At 49.2% G+C, this 14,487-nt stretch overlaps 1 pseudogene; it reads right to left on the bottom strand.

Moving 5' to 3' along the window:
* Window positions 1-3,167: 3,167 nt before the first annotated feature.
* Window positions 3,168-13,039, bottom strand: LOC139006299 (sal-like protein 4 pseudogene; annotated as a pseudogene).
* Between the last annotated feature and the right edge of the window lie 1,448 nt (window positions 13,040-14,487).

The raw sequence follows: 14,487 nt of genomic DNA, 5'->3' as shown, positions 1-14,487 counted from the left end.
CTATAAATGTGAGGTGTTGGGACCCACTAAGGTCCGCCTTAGTCGCCCTCCCCCTCCTCCTTCTCCTCCTGGCCCTGAGTAACCTACACCCACCCTCACCCACTTATGTGTGGAGGTTCAAGGTCCATGATGCCTCCTGAAACTCCAGAGCCCACCCTACCCCCACAGATATGCTACCAGACCAGTAATCTGGTAACTGGGGGATGAGTCACTTGGAACTGTACCCAATACCACACCGCAGCCAGTCTCACCAAGGCCAGCCTGGGTACCTTCTTTTGGTGCAATGGCACCTTAAGCAACTGCATAAACTCCTCTGACCCCGGGCCTTGCTTCATAGTCACAGTAGTTCCCCAACTAACCTTGTATGGAGAGTTGGAGCTTGCCTGGCTGCTCCCTTCATCCCGCCCCCAGGCCTGCCATGTTAGGGGTGAGTGTCACTGCCTCAGTAGGCCTCGCCAGGGGGGCCCTCAGGAACAGTCTGGTCTCTGCTCAGGATTTCAATGACAAGCTCCAGTTAGCTCTGGAGTCTAATACTGCCTCTTTAGCCTCCCTAAAGCGGCAGGTAACATCAGTAGCCCAAGTAGCCCTACAGAACCAGTGCACCTCAGACCTTCTGACTGCGGAAAAAGGAGGAACCTGCATATTCCTTCAGGAGGAATGCTGCTACTAAATCAATGAGTCCGGAGTAGTGGAGCAAAATGTGCAGAAGAACTACATGCAAGACACTCCCGGGACAACTCTCTTTTTGGCTGGTTCCAAAGCCCCTTAGCTACCTGGGTCCTACCCATGATAGGGCCCCTGATTCTCATCTGTGTTTTTTTTCTCCTAGCCCCCTGCCTCCTCAAGTTCATCTGCTCCCGGATCATGGAGATGTCATGGGTGACTGTAAATCAGCTCCTGCTCCATCCCTACACTCGGCTACCCTTCGACCTGCCTCTGCCTGACCCTGGCCTTTAAATCGCCCACCCCCTCATCATCCCTGGTCAGCTGGAAGTAGTCAGAACAAACCGGCGCCCCCATCACCAAAAAGCTGGGATGTTAGGTCAACATGCTGACCCCCACAGCGGGAACTTCCTCAGCTCATGCCCCCCGCCCCTCATTAAACACCTGTATAAAAAGGAGCCCCCCCTCCCCTTCCCTGTTGGCACAAATTCACTGGCCCTGCCTTTGGGGCTCATGGATTTAGCCCGGGGAAGCAGATTAAACCTTTCCTTTTCTTTCTTCTCTGACTGACTCAACTCTCTTTGTTTTCCTGTGCCACTAACTTTACAGAACTAAAACAAAGGCAGTGTTGGCTTGTTAGACCTCAGCTAGGAACATAAGTGTTGGGCAACTCAACATTTTTCTAAATTTTGGAAAGGCAAATTCACAAATATAAAATCTGCAAATAATGACATCACATGGCCTTATTGAGAAGAAAAGTGGATGGTGAATTGGGAGGACTATGAAGAGAACAAAAGTCCTGAGGAATGAAAGTACTTAGCATGAATGAGGACAGGGAAGAGGCCAGTGTGGTTAAGCAGAGTGAGCAAGGGAAGAGTTAGAAAATGAGGTTAAAGAGGTTGATGGAAGCCAGATCTATGGCTCTGTGGGCCATATTGAGGCCCCTCTCTGCACATGAGAATAATGGGAAGCCACTGGTGGTTTCAGGCAGGGGAGTAACATGATCTAGTCTGAGTTTTAAAAGGATCACTGAAGTGTGAAACATGACTACAATTGGTCAGAGTAGATGCATTCTAGTCTCCTTAGAGTTGGACCCCCCTCCCCCCCCAGGGATTGATAACTGTGGAGGTGTGAGAAAGTAGTTGGATTATTCTCATTTGCAATTCAAAGAGCCAACAGGATGTGTTGATGGGTTGGATGTGGGGTAGAAAGAGCAATCAAAGATCAATCTCAGGTTTTGGGGGGATTTGTTTTTGGAGGGGGTTATCCAAAATTTATTTTCCAACTGTCAACATCAGCAGGTTTTCTCCATAGATCATACATTCACAAGGTATAACAGTGAGAAAGCATCCAGTGTGTCCTCTAACTATATCTACTTCACAGTGTAAACAGATACTAGTATTGTGTTCACTTACAATTCCAGAAGGAAAGGCACAACTTGGGAAATACATATATATTTTTTATCCTAAAGTCAGGTGCAGTAACTCAGAGACCAACTTTGATATGTCTTTTGTTTTTTTAAATCCTCACTTGATATTTTTCCATTGATGTTTATGAAAGGGCGAAGGCTACGCCCTCCACCTTCCCCCAGGGTAAGGGCTACGTCCTCCATCTTACCTTGGCCACGTGTTGGGCAAGGAGCTTCTTCACGGAAGTCTAAGACTCTGCTAGCCACACCCAGGAACGGGACATCGACTTGTGCCTGGCCAATCGGCAAAGCACAGTCCTTTCTCCTCCCTTACTCCAACCCCCCCCTATATAACTGATCTCGGGGAGGGGTTTGCTCTCTCTTGGCCACTAGGCTAGCCGATGTGTCGGTGAGTCTGGTGGATGGAGAGCTCAAGTTAACTTGAATACAGATTCTTATGCTTTTACATCGAATTGGCTCCCTGATGTGGTTTCTTGGGAATCTTGTAATCTGGGCACAACATTTGGGGGCTCGCCCGGGGTTCCCAAGACCATGTAGGGACTCCCCCAATTCGTAGAATCTGCATGGCCGCGGTAAGTGTCTGTGTATTATGTTTGTCTGTTCTGTGTGCTTTATCTGTTCTGTGTGAGCTCACTTCTGAAATCTGTATTCGCCCACATTGACCGTGGACGCACATGGGGGTCAAAGGGCGGGAGGAGTCGAGGGACGCCTCGATCCTCCATCTGTATCTGTAGGGGTGTAATTTTGCTTCCGAAAAGTCGGGAGGTCTGTAGAAACCCCAATCTGAGACGAGGTGGGTAGTTCCCGCCGGTTTGGCGTAAGCCATCGTCTGTCTCTTCCATGGAAGTGGAAGGCTGTTTTGGGCCCTGTTTGTGCCTGTTTCTCTGTTTTATGTGGACTTACTGGACGGATGTTATGGGAAGTTGTTGAACTCTGAATGAATGTCTGGTGGAAGTGTGTGAATGTAAAGGCAGGGAAGGTGAGCTGGGAATCACTGGGCCTTGGGCCGCAGGAGAGGAAAGATGCGCCTGGATGCGGAGGCTGAAGCCGGCGCGCAGAGGCTGAGGCCAGCGCACTAAGGCTGCTTGCTACGCAGTAGGGGCGGGCGCCCGGGGGCAGGTGTGCAGGAGTGCGGAGCGAGGTGACCGCAGCCCTCGCCCCGGAGCCCGGCCAAGCCGCGGCCCTGGGGGCTCGGCCTCCGGCCAGGTCGGCGGTGGGCGCTGGGCCGGAGCCGGAGCTCGAGCGGCCCGGCCTGGAAGAGGCCGGAGGCCGGGAGAGGCGGCAGCTGCCCGGGCAGCCTGAGCCCCGCAGCTTGGACCTGCGCTCGGCGCCATCGGTGGCGCGCCTTCCGGGGGGGCGGCCCTGGGGGCTCGGGCCGGGCGCGGACAAGCTCGTTCGCGGAGCCTGGCGGCGGCGGCCTGCGTTGGCCCCGGGCTTGTGGCGAATGAGTGGAGCCAGGTGGAGCGCGGGGGGGGCGGGGCCGGCGCGTCGCTCACGGGAGGCGGGAGCAGCGAGGCCCCAGTCGGCATCGGGTCGGGGGAAGGTCCCCCGCGGAGCCTGAGGGCCGGACACCCGGGAGGCCGGGGGCGGCGGCAGCTCTGGATGCGAGCTAGCCTCTTCCCATGGAGATCGCCCCAGCTAGAAATGTAAAAGTTTTAGAATGCATCTGGGATTTCTGTGCACGTGTAAAGGGAAAGTACAGAATAAAAACCCGAGACTGTTTTGGCCTTAAAAATGGCAGAGATGAACCTGACAAAGAAATGTTCAGATTGAATTGGGAAAAATTGTGTTATTGTGGTAACTAAATGCCTTTGCTTATTGGTACAGCCACCATTTTGGGCTCCAAGCCTCGGCATCCGCCACGTTGGCCGCATGGTTTGCTGCTCCCCTGGGGGCCGCCATCTTGAAACAGCAAAGGCCCCGCCCTCTGATTTACTCAGGGGTGGAGCTTTAAGGCGGAGTTTTATGGGGCTGCAAGCGTGCTTGCTTCGAGGATTTATTTTTAAACTAATCTCTTAAATCTAGAAAACCCTGCTTTCCTTAAACTAAGGACAATCAAAGGTTATGTCAAAGTCTTTAAGAGAGTCTGATAGCAGAAATCTAATTTCTAAAGTACGATTATTTCAGGTAGAAACTGGTTTCTGTAAATTGATCTGTCCTTATTGCTTAAATATGTATCCTTGTTGTTAAATTTGAATATATTGTTAATCTGAGGAATGTTAATTATTTACATGTCACCTAAAAATTAAGGCTAAAAGTTCTAACTAACTAAAAAGCATGGCTTTGGTGTAATGGAAGGAAAGAAATGTTAAATGAATATTAAGAAGCTGGAACTGGTCACTGGTGGTGGATTGTGAGAAGGGCTGGACACTGCCTAACTTCTCCTTCCTTGGTACCCCTAAAACATCAGAGGGTACTTCTGGCCTTGATTTTCTTGGTTTTGGATTTGTTTGTTTATTTGTGATAAAAACCGTTTCTATCTGAACAAGACATAGGTCAAGAATCCTGTCCTGGGATGTGGGAAAGGCCCCCACATCTGTTCCTGTCAGGCCCCCATCAGGGGACTTGGATGATGTTCCTGTTATCTGCTCAAGAGCCCAAGGCTGTAAAAATACTTGTTCACTGAAAAGGTGTAAGTGTAAATGTTTATTTGATGTTTATAAGCATCTCTGTTGTTTACTGGGAACTTTAATTTTCTATGTGATATTCTGTGCTGGGTTGGGATTTTGAAATTAATCAGATAAAGAAAGCTCTTTTAGCTACTCCAGCCCTGGGCCTACCAGACATTACAAAACCCTTTCGCCTCTTTGTAGATGAGCGCAAAGGAGTGGCAAAAGGGGTTTTAACCCAGGCTTTAGGCCCCTGGAGTCGCCCAGTAGCATATTTGTCTAAAAAGCTGGATCCTGTAGCCGCCGGCTGGCCACCGTGCCTAAAAATCATTGCAGCAACCGCGCTCTTAGTCAAGGATGCTGACAAACTGACCCTGGGGCAGGAGATCTGGATCACAACCCCGCATGCCATTGAAGGGATCCTAAAACAGCCTCCTGATAGATGGATGAGCAATGCTCGCATGACATTGTGCTTATAGACCCCAGAGTTCAGGTCAGGTAGAAAGAATGAATAGAACTCTAAAAGAGACCCTTACCAAATTAACCATGGAGACTGGCGGGGACTGGGTGGCTCTCCTACCATATGCCCTTTACCGGGTAAGGAACTCCCCTTATACCCTGGGCTTTACTCCCTATGAAATCATGTTTGGCAGGCCTTAAGAGGGCTCCAGAGGGCACACGAGGACATTTGGCCACGCCTTCGTGCCATCTATGAGACCAGCCCAATTCCAACTCCTCATCGACACAGACCAGGAGATTGGGTCTACATCAAAAGGCCTCATCAAGAAACTCTTGAGCCACGTTGGAAGGGTCCCTACACTGTAGTGCTAACGACCCCCACTGCTAGACGGCGTTGCGACCTGGATCCATCACACTCACGTCCGGTCAGCGGACCCATCCACGGTCCAAAAAGACTTCATCACCAAATGGAGCGTCGAAAGAGATCAACGCAACCCACTGAAGCTCAAGCTACGGCGTGCTCCACCTGCCTGATGCTGGTGACATAACTCGCGATCACTCCTGTCGCCAGGAGCCCCCACAATAGACTTAGATGATGCCTGCATCTTCATGGACATGGCTCCAAAGAGACAAGGACAATTTATAGGATCACATGTTTAGTAGCAGAAGATGTGGCTGCCTGAAGCGGCCATGATGCCAATATTATGTTTCATTGTATTGATGTGTTATATTGACCTTTAATTCTCTTGCAGGTTTGAATGTATGTTGGCTGTCCTGGAAGGAAACTATATGGGGTGAACCCCAAAAAGTAAAGGGTGCCTAGCTGCCAAGAGGGCAGGTGCCCACCTGGGCAGGGAACGGTGCCCATCAGGTTTTGGTCTCTGTTGAGAGACAGCTAACAGTTGGCAGCCTGTGTACTGCTTGCAGGCCTTTGTGACCATGCCCATGTCAGGGATAGTCTGAAAAAAGCCTGTTTAGAGTAGAAGATCTGAGGCATGGTTATGCATAGAAAAAAAGTTTAATGCCAACAATTAAAAGGAATTGGCAAGGAAAGTCAGAAAATCTTAGAGTAAATCAGTATGTCTTTCTTCTTATGTAATTCCTCCGAAATTTGGCAATGCTAACATGGCAATACATTTCTTTGCATAGATTCAATAAGACCGGTTCCTAATAGTGGTTTTATTAACGGAAAACTTTGACTGGAGTATCATGTTTTAAAAAGCCCTGTCTGAGCTCTAAAGACTTGAAGCCAGTAAAAATGCCACGAAGAAAGCCTGGTATTCTGCTTGGAAGCCCTGAAGATGGCTGGCGCTGGAGTGTCAGGCCGATGCCCTACCATCACTGGCGGTTGGTAAGAGTAAAAGGGGAGCAGTAGGGATGCCTCTGCATTCCTGCGGAGCCCCCACACGCTCTGGGCTGCAACAAGTAGGAGGGCTACTGAGATGGGCTTAAAGCCTAAAGCATGGGCTCAGGTGGAGTTGCTGCAGGTGAGGGATTCACCTAACTCAGCAGATACTGCAGGCGGGCCTGATGGCAGCTGGATGGCGTGGCTTCCTGGCCCTACGGGGCACATTAAGATTCAACCATGAGATTCCAGCAAAGGTAGTCAGTCACCATTCTTGTTGTGTTTATGCAAACATCAGGACAGTAGATAAATTAATCTTGATTTGGCTTTTTAATAGCCATGGAGGAATTTTAAGAAGAAAAATCCTATTTCAATAAAAGTTATTAAAGCTAAAATGATTTCTTCCCCTTCCACCAGACCATTTGTTAAAATATGCCCAGTACGGGCCTCTAGCAACGGTGGAATAAAAGTGCAGTCCGTCTCATGATTGAGCCGGAAGTTCCAAGACAAAGGGGGGAATGAAAGGGCGAAGGCTACGCCCTCCACCTTCCCCCAGGGTAAGGGCTACGTCCTCCATCTTACCTTGGCCACGTGTTGGGCAAGGAGCTTCTTCACGGAAGTCTAAGACTCTGCTAGCCACACCCAGGAACGGGACATCGACTTGTGCCTGGCCAATCGGCAAAGCACAGTCCTTTCTCCTCCCTTACTCCAACCCCCCCCCTATATAACCGATCTCGGGGAGGGGTTTGCTCTCTCTTGGCCACTTGGCTAGCCGATGTGTCGGTGAGTCTGGTGGATGGAGAGCTCAAGTTAACTTGAATACAGATTCTTATGCTTTTACATCGAATTGGCTCCCTGATGTGGTTTCTTGGGAATCTTGTAATCTGGGCACAACAGTTTAGAGAGAGGGAAAGACAGAAAAATGTCAATGTGAGAAAAGCACATCCATTGGTTGCCTCCTGCATGAGCTCTGACCAGGACCGGGGCTAGGGAGGAGCCTGCAACCGCAGTATGTGCCAGAGGTCTGTGCCCTGGATCGGGATCAAACCAGGGACCCTTGGGTTCGAAGGCCGACACTCTATCCACTGAACCAAACTGGTTAGGGCTTTATATAAGTTTTGATCTACATTTACACACTGATGGGAAAAGACTCCTCCACCCAGAAATTAGGGTCTTTCCTTCTTCCTCCTTAAACATTAGGGCAAAGTTTCAGCATTTGCTTATTACATACACTTCTTTCAAAAATTAAAATAAAAATTACTAGTCTGTATTTGTTTTGTATGTGTGGGGGTCTTTGTTTTGTTTTACAAAGCAGCATAGCAACATCGTGATTGTAGGAAGAGTCTAAGTTGTGTTCACAATTGTAAACATTTGCACATAAGTAAAAAAACAAACAGGAGGAGATGGGTTCTTAAAACAACAACAACAAAAGGTCCAGTTCCAGTGGAGCCATTGGAGAGAGTGGTGTTATTGACTATGGAGCTGGCCCCCAGGAAAACTGGGAGAGTAGGAATGCCTCTGCTCTGGATCACGGAGATCTGGTTGGTCTTCATGGCCAGATCACACAGTTGAGCGTGATGGTGTACTGGTTCCACACAACACAGTTCACGTTCACTGAAGGGGCCATGATTTCCTTGGGAAACACCTCTGGGACCCTCTTTGTGCCTGTTCCCAGAAGAGCCATGGTGTTCTCAATGGCCAGCTTCCTTCTGCTGTTTTTGGTGCCATGTGTCATATAGTGGACCTTCAAGTTGCCTTTGGTGGTGAAAGCTTGCCCACATATGTTACACACAAAAGATTTCTCCCCACTGTGAGTCAGCTCATGCATCTGGAGGGCACTGGCCAACGAGAAGTTCTTCCCACACCATGTGCAGGCATGCTTTTTGCCCTGGCTATGTGACTGGACCACTAGCAAAGATGGCATGCCTGGAGACATGGTCGCAGGTCCAAATGCACCAGGAACTTTGACTTTGACATAGGTTGTCTGGGCTCAGACAGATGTTGACGGGAGACTGCTCTGGCCTTCCACCTCAGTGTGGCTATTGTCCGCGCTGTCTGCTTGCCACCAGCATCAGGAGACTTGGACTTGATGCTTTCTGCTTGGCCATTGGCCGGGGAGAGGGCTGAAAGGATGTGTTCTCCAGGATGATTGGACTTTGGCCCTGATACTCCTGATTTCCCATCACTGAGGAGAAAGAGCCATCGCTCTCCACTGAATCATTTTCTCTGCTGCTGCAGGACCACTGGAGTAGGACCCACCTTCCCCAAGGCATCCGGGAGGGAGGGGGGCATTATGGTGAACCCTGGAGTGTGTGATGTGGAGTGGATGCGGGGAAGAGGCATGGGGGCCTTCCAGGAGTTGCTGGGAGCATCCTGGGAGGCAACTTTGTCTACATTGATGCTTTCAATAGTGTCATCGTGACAGATGGCACTGGTGCTGCCATTCTCACTGACCGTCATCAACTCAGGATCCATAAAGTCACAGGGACTCTCCAGTGGGGTGTGTTGGGAATCTGACCATCATGTGCATCTGAATATGTTGCTGCAACATGACTGCATTGGTAAACTTCTGGCAGATGGGGCATGAATGCTGGTCTTCATGGAGGTGTTGGTTCGGTGTGTCTTCAGGTTGCCTTTGGTTGAGAAGGCTTGATCACAGATCTTACAGCAGAATCGCCTCTCCTCAGTGTGGGGTGTAGTAATGCATTTTGAGGGAGCTTTAGCCGCTTAAGACACAGTGGCAAATGATACATTCGTTGGGGTTGGGGTTGGTGGTGGCCTTGCCAATGTTCTCCACCAGCTGCTGCAACTTGAGGGTTTCTGACCCTAGCTCGGGTGCCCCTTTCCCTTAGAAACTACCAACCCTTGGGAATTATGGTTTAGCCCACCCTGGAGAGTAGGGGTCCATCCTCACTTTCTGGAGAAGGCCCAGGCTACAGGTCGGTGACCAGTGGGACACCCATTAGGTCCTTGGGGTTAGTCCCCAAAGAGAGAATCTGAGAAAGACCTGCACTGGGTGTCCCTGTGACCAGGACAGTTTTGCTGTCTAGAGAGAGACTCAATTCATCTATGAGGAGAGGTACAGAGAGTGCATAGCTAACACTATTGCCTGCCATCATTTTTTCGTGGAACTTGGCAAACAGTTGGGGCGTGTCTTCCCCTGGGGGTGTCGATGAAAGTGTACCTTGAGGTTGCCCTTAGTGGTGAACCAGTGGCCACAGACAGAGCACATGAAGGGTCTCTCTCCAGAATGGGAACGGAGGTGGATTTGCAAGGAGTTATCAGTCCCCAAAACCTTGCTACTAAAATTTTGCCTGTAAGAGGGTGGCCTCATCTTTGGTTTTGACATCCACTGGAGACACGTTGGGCGGCTTCCCTTTCCTTTTCTCAGATGGGTCTAACACCACAGTGGAGAAAGGGCTCTAGAAGTGCACAGAGCTTGGGGCTGGGGGTATCAAAGCACCAGGGATGTGGTTTTGGAGCACCCTCGGCCCGTCTGCGCTTCTTGGACCTGTAAGTCCATTTCTTTCACCAGGTGGGGGAAGTTTTCTGCCATTATTTCTTCAAATAGGTTTTCAATATCTTGCTGTCTCTCATCTTCTGGCACTCCTATAATTCTGATATTAGTGCGCTTGTAGCTGTCCCAGAGGCTCCTTACACTATCCTCACACTTTCGGATTCTTTTTTCCTTTTGCTTTTCCAGTTGGGTGTTTTTTGCTTCTTCGCATTTCAAATCTTTGGCTTGATTCTTGTGCTCCTCTGGTCTGCTATTGGGTATAATATTCTTTATTTCAGTCCGTGTATGCTTAATTTCTAGTTTCTTTATCATAGCATCGAGGGTCTGATTAGTTTTCGTGAGGCTCTCCTCAAGTTTATTGCAAGCCCTCAAAATTGCGTTTTTTAGCTCTATATCCTCCATTTCTGTCATGTTTTTTTTGTCTCCGCATTTTTTATGCTTTCTTGGTGCACCCCCTTGTGGTCTTTGTGCGCAGTCTTGTTCTAGTTAAGCCTTGATTGTTGTAGTTAATACTAGAGGGATTTGACCACCAGGCCGACTGGCTGTGGGAATCAGCTGTGTGGAAAACTTCTGTCCTCTGGGGAGGTGCTAATCTAGCCTTTGCCTGAGGCGATCCGGCAAATGGCTCTGCGCAGGGCTTGGGCGGGGCGGGCTCAACAGGGTGGGCGGAGGGAGCTGTTATGGCTGCTCTCAGTCCGTCCCCAGGGGCTCTGCCTCTCTGTCCCAGCAACCACTGCAAACCTCGGAGGGACCGTAGCCAGACAGTCCTGCTTCTCCCGTTTGAGTCTGGGTCCCTAGAGACTCGCCCGGATCTGGAGCTCAGAGTCTGAGACTCCCTCCTGATTGAAAACGACAACCGCACCCTCAGCCACCAGCCTGCTTTGCGCGCGCACCTCCGTACCTTTAAATTTTCCACACTGCGCCTCCTCTGAGCCTCGGAATGCTGTTGTCTTTCCTTCTAGTTGAAGAGTCTCTCCTCAGCCAGCCTTCCTGTGGTTCTGGGTGATGTCCGTTCCGTCTTTTAGTTGTAATTTTGAAGTGGTTGTTTGCGGCAGCAGTCTCTGGTGTTTACCTATGCCGCCATCTTTTTTTTTTTCTAGGGCTCCTGTCTTTTAAAACACCTTTTCTGTATGCGCCCTAAGGTCCCTGAAACCGAGAAGGAGACCACCCTCAACTTCTTCTACACTCTTCTAACCATCCTTTATTTATTTCCAACTTCTATGAGAGCCTCAGGAATAACTTAACAGGGACTCTCTTTGAGAGATGGCTGCTGTCCTAGGTCTCCTAAGGGATCGGGGGCCTTGGGGAACATGAAAGGCAAGGCTACAGGTCACTAGCCCAACAATTAGAAACTAAAGTTGTAGGAAGAGTTTTCTGTCCCAGGCTACGAAGATAAGGCTGGCTAAGCCCGGAGGCAGACAAGGAGGGATGTCTCTCTTGGGATTGGTTTCATAGAGTGGAGTCCATCTATCTGAGCAGAGTAAGTCCATCATTCCAGTGCGTTGCCATCACTACAACCCTTGGTTAGTCTGCCCTCAGGATATGGGGTATAAGTTTACAGCCGGGTGGCACCTGGATGCTAGGATATCCCTGTGGAGTGGAGTCCACCTGACTGAGCAGAGTGAGTCCATCCTCCCTGTGACTGGCCATCATGGGGATCATTGATAAGTCTATCCTCAAGGTAGACAAGGTAGTTGGTAGTATACAAGGTAAAACTCCATGTCCCAGGTATTTCCCAGGTGAAAAGGGACTTGTGCTACTGTGGTACTCTGACCACAGGATGATGGCCCCGTACAGCCCAGAGGCTAACTTCCAAGCTGGGAATTTTAATCTGCCTCTTCCTAGATGGGGAACAAGTAAACAGTTACTGGAGATAACCCCTTTGGGTGAAATTTGACCCTGAATCCCTCAAGCTTCTTTTGCAACATAGCCTGGCCCCACTATAAAGTGGACAATGGAGAGATTTGGTCAGCTAATGGCACCTTTAAGTTTAATACTATCCTGTAGTTAAACCAGTTTTCCCATTCTCAGGGAAGTGAATGGAGAATGAGGCCTCCTTAGATCAAGGTGTTTTTTCAATACATACAGCTGTTATGACTCGCAGAAATGACCCTCAGCTATATGCTACATATAAACTAAACCTCTATAATTGCTACAAAGTCTGAGAGAAAAATTTACACAGGTGGAAAGAAACATCCCAAAAATAGATAAATAAATTTTTTGGTCTTTTGCCAACATTTGTCAATCCTTGAGGTATTAAAAATGAGTATCCTTGTTTTATAAATAAAGTCTTTGTGCTAGGGTGAGGGACTGCGGCATGGAAGGGTTACGGAATGTGCTAGGGGGAGGGACTGAGGCATGGAAAGGTTACCGATTGTATTAGGGTCCGGGATCCTACCAGAGAAAAATTACTAGATTGTCTTAGAAAAACAATGTATTATGATTCAACCCAGCCAGGTGTGACTCCGTTTACCTCCCCATTCGTACTTGTAAACTTTGTGTGAACCCTGCCAGTGCCAGGAAATGCTTTGTAGTGTTGCAGATAAAAGGCTTTGCTGTACCCTCGGTGGACACTACAAGCTGTGAGGCTCCCAGAGGGGGAGGGACGCGGCTGTAGTCAGCTGGCCAGCTTAATAAAGGCTTCTAAATTTAAATTCTGAGTCGGTGGTCTATCTCGATGATTGAACCTGTAACATTTGGAGCCCACAGCGAGATCCCCGGCAGGGGTGAGAGGGACCCCCTATTTAGGGCAGGAGGCTCTCCCCCATTTATTGCCGGGCACGCAGTGAGATACTCCACACCTGTGGGGAATGACTACCAAGGAGGCCTCCAGTCTCCGTCTGGGTCCCAGGGAGGCGGAGGAAACTCCACCCAAAACTTTTGATTCGGAAACAGAGCCACATGAACTCTCGAGAGAGGTAAGAGACTGGTCATTAAATTGGAATTGGGACATCCCACCGAAGGACCTATACAGAGGGCTGGATGCAGCGGTACTCCTGGTCCGGACCTGCAGCCATGACGGTGGCCGGGGTCCCTGGTTCGTGCGGCTATAGGCTGCACTGGGTTTGTCTGTCTGGTGTTTGTTGTCTTGGTGTTTGTTGTCAAAAAGTTGTCTGCTTCTGTGTGCACCCTGCTGCAATGTTTTTTTGAAAAATTTTCAGGACTTCAAGGAGTGAGCTGCAGGTTACAGGCAACCTTAGGTTGCATTTGTCTGGTTTGTTTTGTCTTTGTTCTTTGTTGTCTTTGTCTTTGTCAAAATGGGTTAGGGTCAGTCATCTTCGTCGACCCCCTATCAGTCAGGCCCACTCCGAGTGAGTGGAAGGGGAGCTTGATCACCTCCATGGAAGCTATAGAGCTCCCTCAGGAATTGGGAAACTGTTAGGAATTGGATAGATTGTTTAAAATCTGAGTGAATGTCTAGTGAAAGTGTGTGAGTATGGAGGGAGGGGGCCTGCCTTCTCTTCTCTTTTGTGTGGTTCCACGACTTCGGTTACAGAGTCTGAGTGGGACCTAACCTGCGGTTCCTCGATTCGTCATATGGCATAACGGTGACTCACACCCACGTGGAGGTGACCAGGCCCGGGGTTTATACGGGTGCACCTTAGCTAAGATGAATCTAAGCTCCCAAGGGACGCGGCTAGGTGGGCATCTGAGTGAGGATCTGTGAAAACAGGTCACCCCCTCCCTTGTCTGTCTCTCGTCACCAATCATCATGGGGTCGGGACAAAGTAAACCCACTGTTCTCAATAGCATGTTGGAAACAGCTGTTTGTTTATGTGGGACTAGCCAATTTACTACAGAGAAGGGGGACTGGATACAGCTCCAGCCTGGGCTAGTCTAAGAAAGTGTAAATACAGGTATTTGTCTGCCTTGGCTGCTCATTAACTGGTCTGTGTGAAGTGAAAACTACTTTGATTTATTCTGCTTTTCTATTGATACACTTGGCTGAACTTTTGGGCTGGACCCATAATGGTCTGCAAAAGTCTCTTGCAGCTGAGAGAATTATTTTTCTCAGAGTCTTTTGCTCACTATTAAAGGGGAATCAGCCCACTTAGTTAATAAAGATTTCTGTCTATCAGTTGCTCTTACCTAGGTTGTAAATTTACTGTATTAAACTAGAGTTCTGGGGTAGATTTAAAGGTTATAATGTTAATGCTTTTGATTTACAGCGATTCTGTGAATGGGAGTGGCCCACTTTCCAGGAGGGGTGGCCGGATGCAGGGTCTTTTGATCTGACCACTGCCTACTGGGTCCATTAGGTCATATACGGCCACCCAGGGCATCCTGATCAAATTCCTTATATTTAGGTTTGGGTTGACATATTGTCCAAGAAACCCCGGTGGATGAGGGCTTGCCTCCTGAGGAGAAAATCGGGACAGAGACAGACAATTCTTTTGGCAGGGCCCCAGAAGGGAAAGGCTCCCCTGGTCCTTCAGGGAGAGCAGGAAGAACCCATTAGCTGGCC

Source organism: Myotis yumanensis, unplaced genomic scaffold, assembly GCF_028538775.1.
Source record: "Myotis yumanensis isolate MYYU_CA2020_CCGP unplaced genomic scaffold, mMyoYum1.0.hap1 SCAF_3, whole genome shotgun sequence".
Lineage (NCBI taxonomy): Eukaryota > Metazoa > Chordata > Mammalia > Chiroptera > Vespertilionidae > Myotis > Myotis yumanensis.
Note: the sequence above shows the minus strand (reverse complement) of the source record. Positions and strands in the feature narration are given on the sequence as shown.